Source organism: Dama dama, chromosome 14 (assembly GCF_033118175.1).
Source record: "Dama dama isolate Ldn47 chromosome 14, ASM3311817v1, whole genome shotgun sequence".
NCBI lineage: Eukaryota > Metazoa > Chordata > Mammalia > Artiodactyla > Cervidae > Dama > Dama dama.
In genome coordinates, this window is record NC_083694.1 from 73272850 (window position 1) to 73288656 (window position 15807).

The window sequence follows — 15807 nt, forward strand, 5'->3', positions numbered from 1 at the left end:
ATAAGATATACCATGAGATAAGAAATCTAAAAGGCAGGTCTGTGGAAATGTACAGATCTGCCTTTATGACAATGCTTTAAGTGAGTAAAAAGAGACTCACTGAAAATGTAACAGTCAGTTTGACTTACTTTTCTTATGGTTTGGCCTGCCTACAGTACATGAATAATTCTTTCCTAAGGTACAGAGGAAAATACAGTGCTGAAGGGCGTTATTTATTTAGAATTTCTAATTCTTTGAAATACAAACCACAAACTCAAATGCTATCCTAAGTGGAAAAGAAAAAGAAATACGGGTTTAAGTACAAGGTGAAAAGAGTTCCACGCTTTTGCATGTTTCTTGAGAAAGTCAATTTCATGCCTGGGTACTATGTGTATAGAATATGTTTCTGGCTAACAAGAACAGATTAAATAGGACTAAATTAAAGACAAAATGACTACTTGTTTTCTTACGCTTTTGTGTTTAAGATGATATAACATTCATTGTAAAGAACCAAGCAAAATCAACACATACAAAGAAGAGAATAATGTCGCCTGATAATCCAGCACTCAGAGATAATCCTTGTTTGCCTCTTGGCAAATGGTCATCTCTCTATGATATGTGTGTACACACACACACACACACACACACACACACAGATCTTTACATCAGTGGAACCTTGCAAAATGTGATCTTCAGAATCGACTTTTATATTCATCAATAAATGCACCCCTTTTATAGGAAGATGGGTAAGTTCACCCATGAATGTGCACGTCTTTTAAAGTTTTTATTTTGTATTAGAGTATAGATGATTAAGAAAGCTGTGATAGTTTCAGGCGCACAGCAGAGGGACTCAGCAATACGGGCAGAGCATCCATTCTCCCTCCAAGCTCCCCTCCCACCCAGGCTTCCACAGAATATTGAATAACATTGAGCAGAGAGAGCTCCCTGTGCCCGTGAATGTGAATTTGTAGCATCCTTTTAAAACTGAGTTTCAGTTGTACATGCTTCCAGTGTAGTAGCAAAGTGAATACTACTGAGTAATATGATACTGAATGAAGATATTTTAGATGGTGAGTATCAAAGAGCTGTGACTAGATACTGTTAACTGGAAGGTAAATTTGCATGTTTGTTACATATATTCTTTTATAAGTTTGTATTATAAAAATTAAATAAAAATACTTGTACGGTGATCACCCACATACTACACCTAGACTCATCAATTTTTAACATGTGGCTGTATTTTCTTTGTCTGTCTGATATCTATCAATCTCTCAATTTAATCTCTTTGATATTTTATTTGGAAGCATTATAAAAACAACATGACACTTTGCTATTAAAGACTTCAGCCAGGGTATATAAAAATTATTAACATTCTCCCACACTCACATTTGTATCATCAGGCATCACTACCACATACCTAACACAATGACCATACAATCCTGAATATCATTTAATATTGAGAATTGACTTTTTCTAAAAGAAAGTCAATTTTCAAAAGCTAGTAGCAAAAAAATTCCCTTTTAATTACAGATGGACTCACAATTGTCTAGGAAAAAAATTCTCATTTAATTGCAAATGGACACACAACTGTGTGTAGACTGGCACAGTCTCCTTTGGATTCAGTTTGTTGTGGACGTCTGGTATCTACAACGTGTCAGTGTTTGTGAGCTTCAGCTGTTTCTACCGTTTGTGCAGAAGCCAGGCCTGTTTGTGGGATTCAGCTCTTTATTCAGAAACCCGAGATTCATGTACACCCTTTTGCACTACCCCAGAACATCAGGCAGAGCATCGCTGTATTCAAACACAGTACAATACGGACCTGGTTCCTGTGTTTCAAAAACACAAAAGTCAAAATAAACATCGAAGAAAAGCTGGCTTATTCATTCGGATCTTATTCATTTGGAACTGTGAGCATCAGGAGAATAAACCCTACAGAATGAATTGGGCTCCTTCAGCGGTCTTTAATCAGGTGACTAGGATTAGGATATATACTTTCCTTCATCATATGCTTTAGACAATAAGTCATTTTGCCACTGGCATTGACCTGTTCAATCTCCCAGCCCCCTTTTTCTTTGCGATCATCACTTTTCATGGAGGGGACACTGGGCGCCATGGTAACAGGTCAGCGGCTCGCTCCGCACTTGTATGTTTCTAGGCGTAGCAGACATTTTCAGGCCACTCGAGGAGCCCTCAAAGCATAGCTTCTTATTTAAAGGGGGAAGGATCCCTTCCAGAAGCAGGCTGTGTGTGTGTCAGCTGGGGGCAGGGATGGGTGTGAGCCCCAGGGGTGTGTCAGGGGGCTGCCGGTGGGGCCTGCCCAGCCCCGCTCCCCTCCACGCGCCACTGGAGCGCACCCCCAGGGGGGCAGGGCCAGCGGCTTGGGGTCCAGGCCCCCGGAGAGGCCGGGCTGCAGGCGGCCCTGTGGACAGGGAACCCGAGCATCTCATCTGCTCTTCATTGCAGGGCAAGTGCTCGCAGGGCCTGGAGGGGCTGCTCCAAGGAGCTCTGAGCTGTGGGTGGGCAAGGCCTCCTGCAGGGAGACCCAGGGCCACCTTCCCATTGTTCACACGCCCCCCCGGGCCTCCGCTTCTCTCTTCTACCTCAGTGGCAAGGTCACGCTCTGTGGCCCCAGTGTTCACAGCACATGCTTTGCAGCTGCACCCGGCGGAGGGGAGGGGGAGGGGGAGGGAGGAAGGGGGAGGGGAAGCAGGGGAGCATTGCAGACTGAGCTCACTTCCGCCCACATCAGAGGCAGCGCGGAGGTTGTGGGGACCTGCACTTGAGCCCTCCATTAGCTGTTTCACATCTTCTAGACCGAAATGCCACTTCCTACGCCATGTGCTGTGGGGGCCACGAGGATGCGGTGCAGAGGGACCGGCCCTGAAAGTGCTCAGTCGGTGGGGAGCCGTCCTTGCTCGCCCGGCCTTCTCAGGGACCTTCTGCGGCGAATGAACTCAGGTCCTCCATCCCTCGGGGATGTCATGGCCCTGGACCTGTTCCATGGGCTTGGAGGAAAAACAGTAAAGGAAAGACCAGGAAATAAGAGAGAGAAAAGAGAGAGACGGAGAGCATATATCAACTGAAGGCTTGTTAGGAAGGCGATGACATAAGGAACATAAAAATCAAACAATACAAAAAAGGGAAGTTACCAAATTGTACATACTGAGGGAAAATGGAAATGAGTTGGTAGCAGAGAGGAAGAAAAAAGGAAGCATGTATAAGACAAAACAGAAGCTGGGATTGAAGGCCAATGGGGAGAGGCTTTCAGTTACCCACATGTGCCCCATGGCCTGCCCGTCTGGCTGGTGCAAGCCTGGGAGTCGCCTGGGAATTTTCCATGTCACCCCCTCCTGTTGACAGTCTCTACTGCATTGAGGAAGCATCCTGAGAAGCTCTGGCTGCTGGTTCCCACCCTCAGCCTGGCGGCCTTGCCTTGGTCCAGGCTCTCATCCTGGTGACCTGAGGCTAGTCCCCCAGCCTAAGTATTGACAGATGGGTTTACCAAAAGGAAATGTTAGAAGGCTCTGAGGATCTGTCACTGCCCACGGACTGAACTCCAAACCACGGGTGTCACATCCAAGGCCTTTCGTTAGCGGAGAAGGGCCCATCTCTCCAAACCCCTCCCCTGCACACAGCGGCTCTGTGACCTGGAAACCTCTGCAGGTCTTCAAACAAGGAGTTTTGCTGAGAACTGGGGGCAGGGCGGGGGTTCCTGCCGCCGCGCCCCCGCCAGCTCCCTCTCTGCTCAGGGCACCTTCTGCTGCCAACTTAGGCACAGTTATCACTTCCTCCTTCGGGCCGCCGTCTTGTTCCCTTGCTATCATACTGCGTTTGAGTTATTTGTTATTTCGTCTGTTTTTACTACTAGACGGTGAGACCTGGTGGTGGGGACTTTGCGCCTGCCCGGTTTTGTGTTCCTGTGGCCTGTCACCGATGCCTGGAATATCCTTGATGTAATTCTGAAAGTATTGCGTAAAGAGTAAAGAAATGAACATTCCACTGCCAGAAAGGCTTTTCCCATGTTGTAGTTGCTCTACGGCACGTGAAATCTTCCCGGCTCAGGGGTCGAACCGTGTCTCCTGCATTGGCAGGCGGATTCTTTACCCCTGAGCCACCAGGGAAGCCCCTGCATAGCTTTCAATGTGATGTTTAAATGGGAACTGCTCGTTTTGATAACGGAGTTGTATCTCCAGCACCAAGAAAAGGACTTACTTTGATCAATACAATCAAAATCATTGACTCACAGGGCCCAAGGGAAAGGGGTATCTGTGAAGACTGGCTGCTGAGATGGTCTCCAAGTTTTCGAAAATATTCAACGTCACTTTTCATTGCTGTCATCCCGGTTATCTGTTACTGACTAAGCAACGATTCCCAAAATTAGGGCTTAAAATGATTTATTACTATCATATCTCATGCTCTAGGAACCAAGAACTTGGCAAGCCACAGCCAGCTGACCCATCTTGCCCTGCTAACTGGGGCCTCATCTGGGATAACACATGCGTCGAGGACTGGAGCAGCCGAGGGCTGGGTGAGCGTCTTTTCCTCTCTCCCGTGCAGCCTTGCAGCCTGTGTGTCATGAACTAAGAATGGCCATGAGCTAAGCGAGGTTTTAAAATGTATTAATGTTTTAAAAGGAATCTGAAGAAGAATAAAGCCCCATGAGGTCTGAAAGTTATATGAGATTCAAATTTGTAGCCATAAATAAAGCTTCATTCACACAGCAACACACACTTGTTTAAATGTGGTCTACTCTGTGCAACACTATATCCTGAAAAACAGTTATCACTTTGCCGTTTATGGGAAAATTTGCTGCCCTTTAGGGTGAATGGCCTCCACGTGTGGCTAACATGGGCTCAAAGCTTCAAGGGTGAGCATTCAAGAGACAGGGCGTGGAAGCTGCCATTTTCCCAAAGTGTCTCCTCTTGTTCAAATCTTGCCAAGGATAGTGTGACCTCCTTCATCTCTCTCACTTGGCCTACAGCCTTTCCCGAAAGAGGAGCTTTCTGGAAGGTAGAGGACGTTTGTTGAATTATTTTTCCCTAAGTCAGTGAACATGTGCGCATTTGCATTCCAGTTTTTACATTGATGACATCTCTTTGCCTCCATATCAAGCTTGAGGGGGAAAGAGCTCATTCCATCTTGCTTCATCTTCAGTTTGGAAATGAGGATCCAGTGGAGAAGTGGAGACTTTAGAGTTCCAATTGCTCTCGGCGTTTGGACCCCCTTCTAACAAACGAGAGCTTTGTGTTTCTGGCTTACCATGGGGCACATTCACCAGCCACCCAGTTATTCCCAGCAAGGGTGACTGGCTTCTCTTTAATGGAGAAGCCACTGATGATTACGCGAGTCCCCTCGACTCCTGCTGTGTGCCACATCACGGAGAGATGGGGTTGCGGTTTTATTACCTGGTTACCCTTTTGTGTGTTCAGAGTGGAGGATGGAGTCTCAGTGTGGTTCTGGAAAGTGCGAAGGTGACTTCCTTGGTCAGTTTTCCCAAAACACAATACTTCTCCCCAAAGAAGCAAAGGTTGAAACCCCGCAACTGTCTGTCTATCTGAGCCGACTGATTAGATATGAAAGCGAAGTCCATTGACACAAACACGGGTGGCCCCTGCAGGCCTGGTGGCAGATTCCTTCAGGTTAGGGATTCTCAAACACTTGAACTGGGTAATAAAATTGTTAGTAACAGATTAGAAAAGACATGCTTGCAGATTTTTGAAACTCATGTTTACACAGTTACAGCTTATTTTGGAAATTGGACTAAAATCTCATTTGGAAAAAGTTAGCGTTTTCATTTTTGCCCCTCTTGCCACTATTGTGGGTGTTAGTTGCTCAGTCGTGTCCACTCTTTGTGACCCCATGGACTGTAGCCCGCCAGGCTCCTCTGCATGGGATTCTCCAGGCAGAGATACTATAGTGGGTTGCCAGATCCAGGGGATCGTCCCAACCCAGGGACCAAACCCGAGTCTCCCACATTACAGGCAGATTCTTTACCATCTGAGCCACCAGGGAAACCCTTGTGACTACTAAGGTTCATTAAAAACTGCATTAAACTTTTCTCAAATGGCACAATGCTTGATTTAAGCCTCTAAATTAGAACTAAAAGCAATTTGTTATTATGTTATCACATTATCTATGGAAGCTAACATGTAACAGATAATATTATAGGTAGAAAATGATGGAGTATTGCCCTTAAGTAAAAAGTAAAAGAGTGGTTGACTGAGAGCAAGTAAGTGGGAAGCTCAAGGACAGAAACAAGTTCTCTGACCCGGGGATCAATGTCCATATCCCAGGCTGTGTTGTCCAAGGAATTCACATTTCACACACAAGACATGGGGCTAGATGCTCAACATTCATTTCATTTAGTTCATGTTCCAATTCAGTAAAGTCGTGTTTACCATTTTATACCAAGAAAGCTGTGCTAAGAAAAAGCACTATTACATGTAGATAGCAAAGTAACTTTTATACAAAGATCTCAAAACTTGGTGGCAGCTATTGCATTTTTAGGAAAGAAAGCGTACTCCAAAGTGTAAGCTGCCAATATATCATGCTGTGTCTCTAATAAAATTATATATGTTAAAGTTTCCTCACATGGGAAAAATAAACACACATCTTCCACTTACTCATTTAATCCTCTTCTTGTTCATGTATACTGCCACGCTCTCCTTCACTGACGGGAACTGGGTGCTTTCCAGAAGACAGGCACTGGACTTCCCTGGAGGGCCAGTGGCGATTCTGCACTTCCAGTGCAGGAGATGCCGGTTCGATCCCTGGATCTGGGGTCCCTCATGCCATGTGGTGAGGCCAGAAAAAAAGAATAGGTGCTGTGCCTGGCACCACTGATTCAATGGTGGGCAAGGTGAGCAGACCACCGCCCTTATGGAGTTTAGATCCAAGTGGGGAACATGGATGAAAGTCTAGGAAATAAGTGGACAAATCAAAATATCCTAATTACGGAAAGACGTTACAAAGGGAAAGACGCTGTGGCTGAAATAGAGGAGAGAATCAGAGTTGGGGTCTTCTTTAGGAAGGATGGTTTGGGAAAGCCTTTCTGATGGTCAAGCCATGATGTGAAAAGGAGTGTCGTGGCCTATGCACAGGTTGGAAAAGAAGTTCTGGACGTGGGGAAGAATGAGAAAAGAGAGTTTATTAGGGTGGGAGACACTGTTGGGACAGCAGCAGGCGCAAGGGAGAGCCGAGCCCTTTAGCAGGCTAGTAGCCAGTTCTTACAGTCTCAAGACACAGAAGAATTGATGTTTTTGAACTATGTTGGTGTTGGAGAAGACTCTTCAGAATCCCTTGGACAGCAAGGAGATCAAACCAGTCAACCCTAAAAGAAATCAGTCCTGAATATTCTTTGGAAAGACTGATGTTGAAACTGAAGCTCCAATACTTTGGCCACCTGATGCAAAGAGCTGACTCATTGGAAAAGACCCTGATGCTGGGAAAGATTGAGGGCAGGAGGAGAAGGGGACGATAGAAGATGAGATGGTTGGATGGCATCACCGACTTGACGGACATAAGTCTGAGCAAGCTCTGGAACTGGCGATGGACAGGGAGGCCTGGCGTGCTGCAGTCCGTGGGGTTGCGAAGAGTCAGATGCGACTGAGCGACTGAACTGACTGACTAACCAAGAAGACAGAAAATTCTTACTGGAAGGGTGGCGTTAGGTGATTGATTGGGATGCCATAGGGTGGGTAATAGGTGGATATTTTACCTAATATGGGGTCAGAGAACTGACCAGTTTAAATCCTGAGGCTCATGGAAACAGGGGCTTGGTCAGTTCCAGAGGTGTTTTATTTTTTTGGTCCTCTGACCTTGGTACAGGGTTCCACAAGAAAGACTTGGTGATGGGAAGTAGGCTGCAAGGAGTGTAGTTCGAGTTAAGCGCCTATGTCATGGCCAGCGTAAGGGGAGGACAAACATGGAAGTGTGGACCAAACAGTCCACGGGGTCAAGTGTGAGACCCAGGCTGGATTTACAGGACTTTGTGGGCTCTGCTAAGGGGTTTGGATTTTATTTGAATTGCAAACAGGGCCTTTAAGCAGATTGTATGCAAGGACCTATCACGGGCCTATTTACATTTTAAGAGATTCTCTTGCTGCCGTTGTGGAGGATGGGTTTGAGCAGGGCAGGAGTGGAAAGCTGAGAGCTGGGTTAGGAGCCCTTGCTGGTTCTCCAGGAGAGAACAGGTGTCGCACCGACAGGGCAATGGTGCCTGTGGGAAGAAGGACATGAGAGGGATGCACATTTTAGACCCAGGATTGAGAAAACTTACTTCTGGATTGGACTTGGCCGTTTGAGATGAGGATGGAAAGTGAGGATGAATTCTGGTACCTGGCCTGAGTAACTGGGTGGGTCACGGTGCCCTTCACTGGGGCAGGGGTGTACATGGGGCAGGAGGGTGGAATGTGGGGGGGGCGTGGAGAGTTCAGGGTCCACGTGTTTGTTGGTAGGGCCCAATCCTTTCATATTAGGCAAGAGGAAATGGATACAGAGGTAATGGGTACAGACCTGCCTCTTGAGAAACCTGTATGCAGGTCAGGAAGCAACAGTTAGAACTGGACATGGAACAACAGACTGGTTCCAAATAGGAAAAGGAGTGTGTCAAGACTGTATATTGTCACCCTGCTTATTTAACTTATATGCAGAGTACATCATGAGAAACGCTGGGCTGGAAGAAGCACAAGCTGGAATCAAGATTGCCGGGAGAAATATCAATGACCTCAGATATGCAGATGACACCACCCTTATGGCAGAAAGTGAAGAGGAACTAAAAAGCCTCTTGTTGAAAGTGAAAGAGGAGAGTGAAAAAGTTGGCTTAAAGCTCAGCATTCAGAAAACTAAGATCATGGCATCTGGTCCCATCATGGGAAATAGATGGGAAGACAGTGGAAACAGTGTCAGACTTGATTTTTTTGGGCTCCAAAATCACTGCAGATGGTGATTGCAGCCATGAAATTAAAAGACGCTTACTCCTTGGAAGGAAAGTTATGACCAACCTAGATAGCACATTAAAAAGCAGAGACATTACTTGGCCAACAAAGATCCATCTGGTGAAGGCTATCGTTTTTCCAGTGGTCATGTATGGATGTGAGAGTTGGGCTGTGAAGAAAGCTAAGTGCCGAAGAAATGATGAATTTGAACTGTGGTGTTGGAGAAGACTCTTGAGAGTCCCTTGGACTGCAAGGAGATCCAACCAGTCCATCCTAAAGGAGATCAGTCCTGGGTGTTCATTGGAAGGACTGATGCTGAAGCTGAAACTCCAATACTTTGGCCACCTCATACGAAGAGTTGACTCATTGGAAAAGACCCTGATGTTGGGAGGGATTGGGGGCAGGAGGAGAAGGGGACGACAGAGGATGACATGGCTGGATGGCATCACCGACTCGATGGGCATGAGTTTTGAGTAAACTCCAGGAATTGGTGATGGACAGGGAGGCCTGGCGTGCTGCAATTCATGGGGTTGCAAAGAGTCGGACACGACTGAGGACTGAACTGAACTGAACAGAGGTAAAGTTTGGACCTCAGGTAGAAAATACGGATGAAGACTTAAATCAGTGGAAGTCCACAGCATTTTAATTCACAGGAGTCAATCAGAGTGTCTTGGGAGAAAGTCTGGAGGAGGAACAGGACTATGATCAGCAATGTTTAGAAGGTGGATAGAAGAGATTGGACATCAAACCCGTGAAAAATTGCTTTCTATAAGTGCACTGTTTATTACTTCTGAGAGACACAAAGGTAGGTTTGATTGGAGACATTTCCTGATTCTGTGCTTTTTCCATTTGAATTGCATAGAATTATATGAACTTGCAAATAAAATTCTTTAGTGTAGAATTTTGGAAGGTTGGGTTGGGTTCAAGTGCTTACACTCAGGACTTGGGTTCAAATTTAAGTTCTGTCTCTTATAGTGTTAATAAACTATGGGAAGTTTCTTTACTAATCTGAGCCTGAAAACGTGGTGACATATAATACTACCTGCCTCCTACTGGTGCCCTGACCCTGTGAGAAAATTCATGTTAATGTGGGAACACCTTTTGATGAATATGTTACAACTGCTGCTGCTATTACTGCTACCAGTAGCGCTTGAGAAAACGTAACTCATTAAAGATGATTCTCCCCTCTTGGCTCTTTAAACATAATCTTGCTCCATAAAATTGTTCAGGCTCATGGTATTTTCCCATTTTCACTCCAGTTCATTCCCTACCGTGCTGCCTTTCTTATCGTGCTTAATTTAGAATAATTTTTTTTTTTCTGTGAAAATTTCCTACCTTTCAGAGTAAAGTGAAGGTCACTCAGTTGTGTCCAACTCTTTGGGACCCAATGGGCTGTAGCCTGCCAGGCTCCTCTGTCCATGGAACTCTAGGCAAGAATACTAGAGTGGGTTATCATTCTCTTCTTCAAGGGATCTTCCCAGCCCAGGAATCAAACCCAAGTATCCCACATTGTAGGCAGATTCTTTACCAACTGAGCCACCGGGGAAGTCCAAGAATATTGGAGTGGGTAGCCTATTCCTTCTCCAGGGGATCTTCCTGACCCAGGAGTCAACTCAGGGTCTCCTGCATCACAGGCAAATTCTTAACCAGATGAGCCACAAGGGAAGCCTCCTACATAGTAAATATACCCTCAATTCATGAAAAAAAATATCGTGTTGAGGTTACTTGACAGGTGATAAGGGGTTACAAATGCTATGCTTCTCCTATAAGACAAGTGACATTTAAAAAAAATGCATCATTGCTTTACAGTGCTGTGTTAGATTCTGCTGTACTGCAAAGTGAATCAGCTATAACTATACATATATCACCTAGTTTTTGAATTTCCTTCCTTTTTAGGACATCACAGAGCACTGGGTGGAGTTCTGTGCTATATAGTGGGTTCTCACTAGTTACCTAATAAATAGCTTTTTACAGAGGATATACCTTTGGCATGCACAAATCCCAGTGCTTGACAATCATCTGAAGAAAATAAAGGTAATTCTTAAGATCTAAGCATGTCCTGAAGATTTGAAAAGTCCTAACTTCAGCAAAAGAAAACCTGAACGCACAGACGCTTGTTCACGCGCGTGTCATGCAGCAGCTCCCGTGGCAGTTAGCTGTGACTTTGTCACTCGTCTCTGGCTCGAACTCCTGTAGTGCTTAGCTTGGGAGCGTGCCCGTTGCTCGGTCGTGTCCGACTCTTCAGGACCCCATGAGCTGCAGCCCGCCAGGCTCCTCTGTCCATGGGATTCTCCAGGAAAGAATGCTGGAGTGGGTTGCCATTCCCTTCTCCAGGGGATCTTCCTGACCCAGGGACTGAACCTGGGTCTCCTTCATTGCAGGCAGATTCTTTACCATCTGAGCCGCCAGGGAAGCCCGATCTCCTATAGGGCATGGATAACATCCTACTCACTTTTATTGGCACTGTACTCTGCACATAGTAGTAGTTTTTTTTTTTTTCCCCAACACTCTCTTGTTTCTACTTCCAAGTTCTCCTGGACACTTTTTTTCCTTATCTAAACCAAGGTATTTTTGGAAAAACTCTAGCTGTCCTCCCAAGCTTATATGTACTCCCTTTTCCATAGTATATTGTAGCCTACAGTTGGAGACTTCATTTTCCCATTGCCCTTCCCCCACCATATCTGACAACATCACAAATCATGGTCAGTGGAGTGGGTGGCAAAGTGTCACACCCAGGCCAAGGCCTCAAAGTGCTGTGTACACCGTATCCATGCTGTCTTTACCCTTCTGCCACTGAACGCCGGCAACTCCAAGGCCAGGGACGTGTGAAGCACAAGACAGAAGGGACCCAGTCCCTGAATCCCGGTGTGGGGACAATCAACTTCCAACCTGGGGACACTAGACTTGAACCATCTTGTGAGGCAAAAATAAGCTTTCACCGTGTTTGAGAAAGCCTTTATACATTTGAGGGTCTCTTTGATTCAGCAGGAAGAATTAACCCTAAATAATGGAGTGCTTATTACTGTTAAAAGGACTTCCGTCAAAACACAGTTACAGCTTCTGGAAGATGAGTTTGGTTTTACATGCTCTTTTGTTTCTTCCTGGATACGGAGCATAAAATGAACTTGTCTTGGTAAACAGGAAGAATAAGGGTGCCCTACTCAGCAAGCACAGATCTTCCTCCACTTGTGATGGGGTTACGTCCTGATAAGCTCACTGTAAGTTGAAAATTTCACAAGTCAAAATGCATTTCGTACATCAAACCTACTGAACATCGTAGCTTGCACTAGCCTGTGTCCTTTGTGCTCAGAACACTTGCATTCTAGCCTGCAGTGGGACAAGGTTATCTAACGCAAAACCTGGTTTATAGTGAGGTGCTGAGCATCTCATGTAATGGATTGAATACTGTTCTGAAAGGGAAAAGCAGAATGGTTGTGAGTGTACAGCTTGTTCACCTTCATGATCTCATGGCTTAATTGGAGCTGAGGTTCCCACAGCCCAGCCTTCGGAGAGAGTATTGTATAGTGTATTGTTGGCCCAGGAAAAGATCAAAATTCAATATCTGAAGTATGATTTCTAATGAATGCATATCATTTTTGCACCATCATAAGGTAAAAAAATGGTCACGTCAAACCATCATAAGTTGGGGACTGTCTGTACAGCAGATCTGATTCTGTGACCTTAATTCAGGTATCCTCAGGTTGGCACACTTGTTTATTTTCTGTAGCTCAAATCTAACCTGCTACCCACTTTATACCAGGAAGGGTGGAAACTCAAATCCTCAGCTCAGGGCTGCACTAAAGTCCTGAGAGTCTCAGGCCATCCAGAAACATCAGGAAAGACTTGTGTGTTTATTCATTCATTTAACAGCTAACGAGAGTTTACCTCTGCCCACGCGCTGGAGGTGCAGACCTCATGGTACATTTGGTTTGGTGGTAGGGGAAGAAATTAGTCAAACAATGGGTAACAATGTTACCCAAACAATGTGACTGTGAAGATGAAATAAACTCTGGGAGGGTAATGGTAGGTTATTCGGTCTAATCAGAGAAGTAAAGGAATGCCCCCCAAGATAGGGGTGCTTGCTCCTACCTGTAGGATTGAGAGTGTTGACAGGTGGAGAAGAGGACATTATACGTAAAACCTCTTATCTGGGTGAAACTATGGTAAACAGGACGGTGTGGGCCAATGTCTGTACCACGGGGGTGAAGGGGTGGTGAAAAATTGGGTTGTAGAAGGAGCAGAAATTTGGGTCATGCAAAGCCACTGAAGGTCCTCTTAAGCATTTTTCTTTTAACTCTGAATTCTGTGAACAATGCTGACAGGATGGAGGGCAGGTGCCTAAGATATACTTTCATTTCGAAAAGACCTCACTGATTACAGAGTGGAGAATGATTTGAGGAGTAGGAAGTGTTGTTAGAGCAGGTACAGGCAGAGCCGGGAAGAGGTCATCTTAATTGCGTCTTCATGAGGTGGTGGCCCCCTGGCTGGTGAGGTTGATGGAGAGACATGGAAGATACACTTAGGAGGTCCCATGGAGAGAAGTTAGTGATGGACTGGAGGAAGTGAGTTTCGAGAATGACACCGAGGTTTCTATTTTCACCACAGGATGGTTGGGAGTACCATAAGCCAAGGTAGGAAGCTCTAGAACATAAACGCGTTTGGGGGGGAGAACGGTTCTGAGTTTAACTCTCATCTTCTGTGTCCTGCAGATGACCCCCGACAACCCGCTCGGTCCGTTTTCTGAGCCTGTCAGGCGCCTTGCTGTACTGTCTGGCCGTCCTGCCAGAGTTGTCTTTACTCTGCTAGGATCTCTCGATGGCATCTTGGGACACAGCCCTGTTCCGATGACATGGCTGAGGGTAAAGCAGACCGAAGTCAGAGGAAGAGATCAACCAAGGCCAGCCCGCAGGGAAAGCTGGGCTGGGTCTCTTACACACCGGCTCACAAAGTCACACCGCCCACCCTTGTGTCTCTCCTTCGTCCCCAGAGAATGCTGGCTTCTCAGAAATCACGTTTGCACTAGGAAGTACTCTGCACAACTCAGTGACCTAAAGGTTTTCTCACCCTTCTAATTTTCAGAAGCGGCACCTGCAAGGCTTCGAGTTAGGTAGAGGTGCATCTACCGCAGCTTTCAGCTCATCAGTTTGCAAGAAACACGTGGGACTTGGGTATCCACAGCGCTGCCCTGGTTCCCTCTGAGCAACGTGCCCCAGAGGACACTTGGTGTGAAGCAGCCCATGGGCGTAGGTGTTCCATGAGCGTGCAGGGCTGCAGGGCTGTGGGGAGAGAGCTGGACCAGAGGGCTCGGAGTGGGAGGCGGCCTCAGGCGTCTCCACCACTAGGCCTTATTCGAGCAAATAAAATGTTTTATGAAAAACTATGTTTTCCAAATTAAAAAAAAATCATACAGGAGTTCATCACCCTCAAAACAGTGTGTGATGAGATGTGCCTGGCTATCCAGTGGTTAAGACTCTGTGCTTCTACTGCAGGGGGCACAGGTTCAGTTCCTGGTTATGAAGCTAAGATCCCTAGTGCTGGACAACTTGGCCAAAAAAAAAAAACATGTTATATCTCACATTATCAACCTAAGGACATCTTCGAAATCATGTCCAATTGAAACCAGAACAATCAAAGCTTGCATGTTAAATTTATTTATTTATTTTTTGTGTGTTAACTTTAAACAAATCAGAATGGAGAATGAATCTTTTTTGATTAATTTTTATTAGAGTATAGCTGATATACAATGTCGTGTTCATTTCAGGTACACAGCAAAGTGATTCAAGTATACATATACGTGTGTGTGTGTGCACGTGTGTGCGTGCGTGCTTAGTTATGTCCAACTGTTTGTGCCCCTGTGGATTGTAGCCTGCTAGGCTCCTCTATCCGTGGGATTTCCCAGGCAAGAATACCAGAGTGGTTGCTATTCCCTTCTCCAGCAGATCTTCTTGACCCAAGGATCAAACCCCTATCTTTTGTGTATCCTACATTGGCAGGCAGATTCTTTACCACTGCGCAACCTGGGAAGACTATACATATACAACTAGATATACATTCTTTATCAGATTCTTTTCCCCTATGCTGCTGTTGCTGCTGCTAAGTCACTTCAGTCGTGTCTGACTCTGTGCGACCCCATAGACTGCAGTCCACCAGGCTCCCCCATCCCTGGGATTCTCCAGGCAAGGACTCTGGAGTGGGTTGCCATTTCCTTCTCCAATGCATGGAAGTGAAAAGTGAAAGTGAAGTCGCTCAGTTGTGTCTGACTCTTTGAGACCCCATGGACTGCAGCCCACCAGGCTCCTCCATCCGTGGGATTTTTTCCAGGCAAGAGTACTGGAGTGGGTCTTTTCCCCTATAGGTTATTACAATATACTGAATACAGTTTCCTGTGGTATTCCTTGTTGTTTTGTTCTATAATGTGTTTTACAAGTTGGCCAAAGTGATATGCAATGGCTTTATGATGCCAAGAGCATGTTAAAGTTGAGACTTCCAGGATACTGAAGTTCTAGGAGCACATTACATCAAATGTGCACTTTCTCTCACCTTCTTGGCCCTGGTTCTATGTAATTTAGGTTCATGGGGTCCAATCCATCGCCACTCTAACACTATTTCCCTTGTGATTCTGTGTGACAAGCTTGGAACATTGGCATGTCCATATTTTTGACATTTTGAAATTTACTGTGAACTTTTTGACAGAACTTTTTTTTTTTTTTTTAATCATTGATTATTCATGTGGACTGATTTCATGCTAAATTCAGAAACGTTAACTTGAAACTTGTATTTTTGCAACATTTATAGCATCTACTGATTTATTTTTTGATATTATCCTACTGCTCCACAGGGCTGCCAAATCACTTTGTGATTAAAATATGGACTTTTAAAAAAAACTTCCATC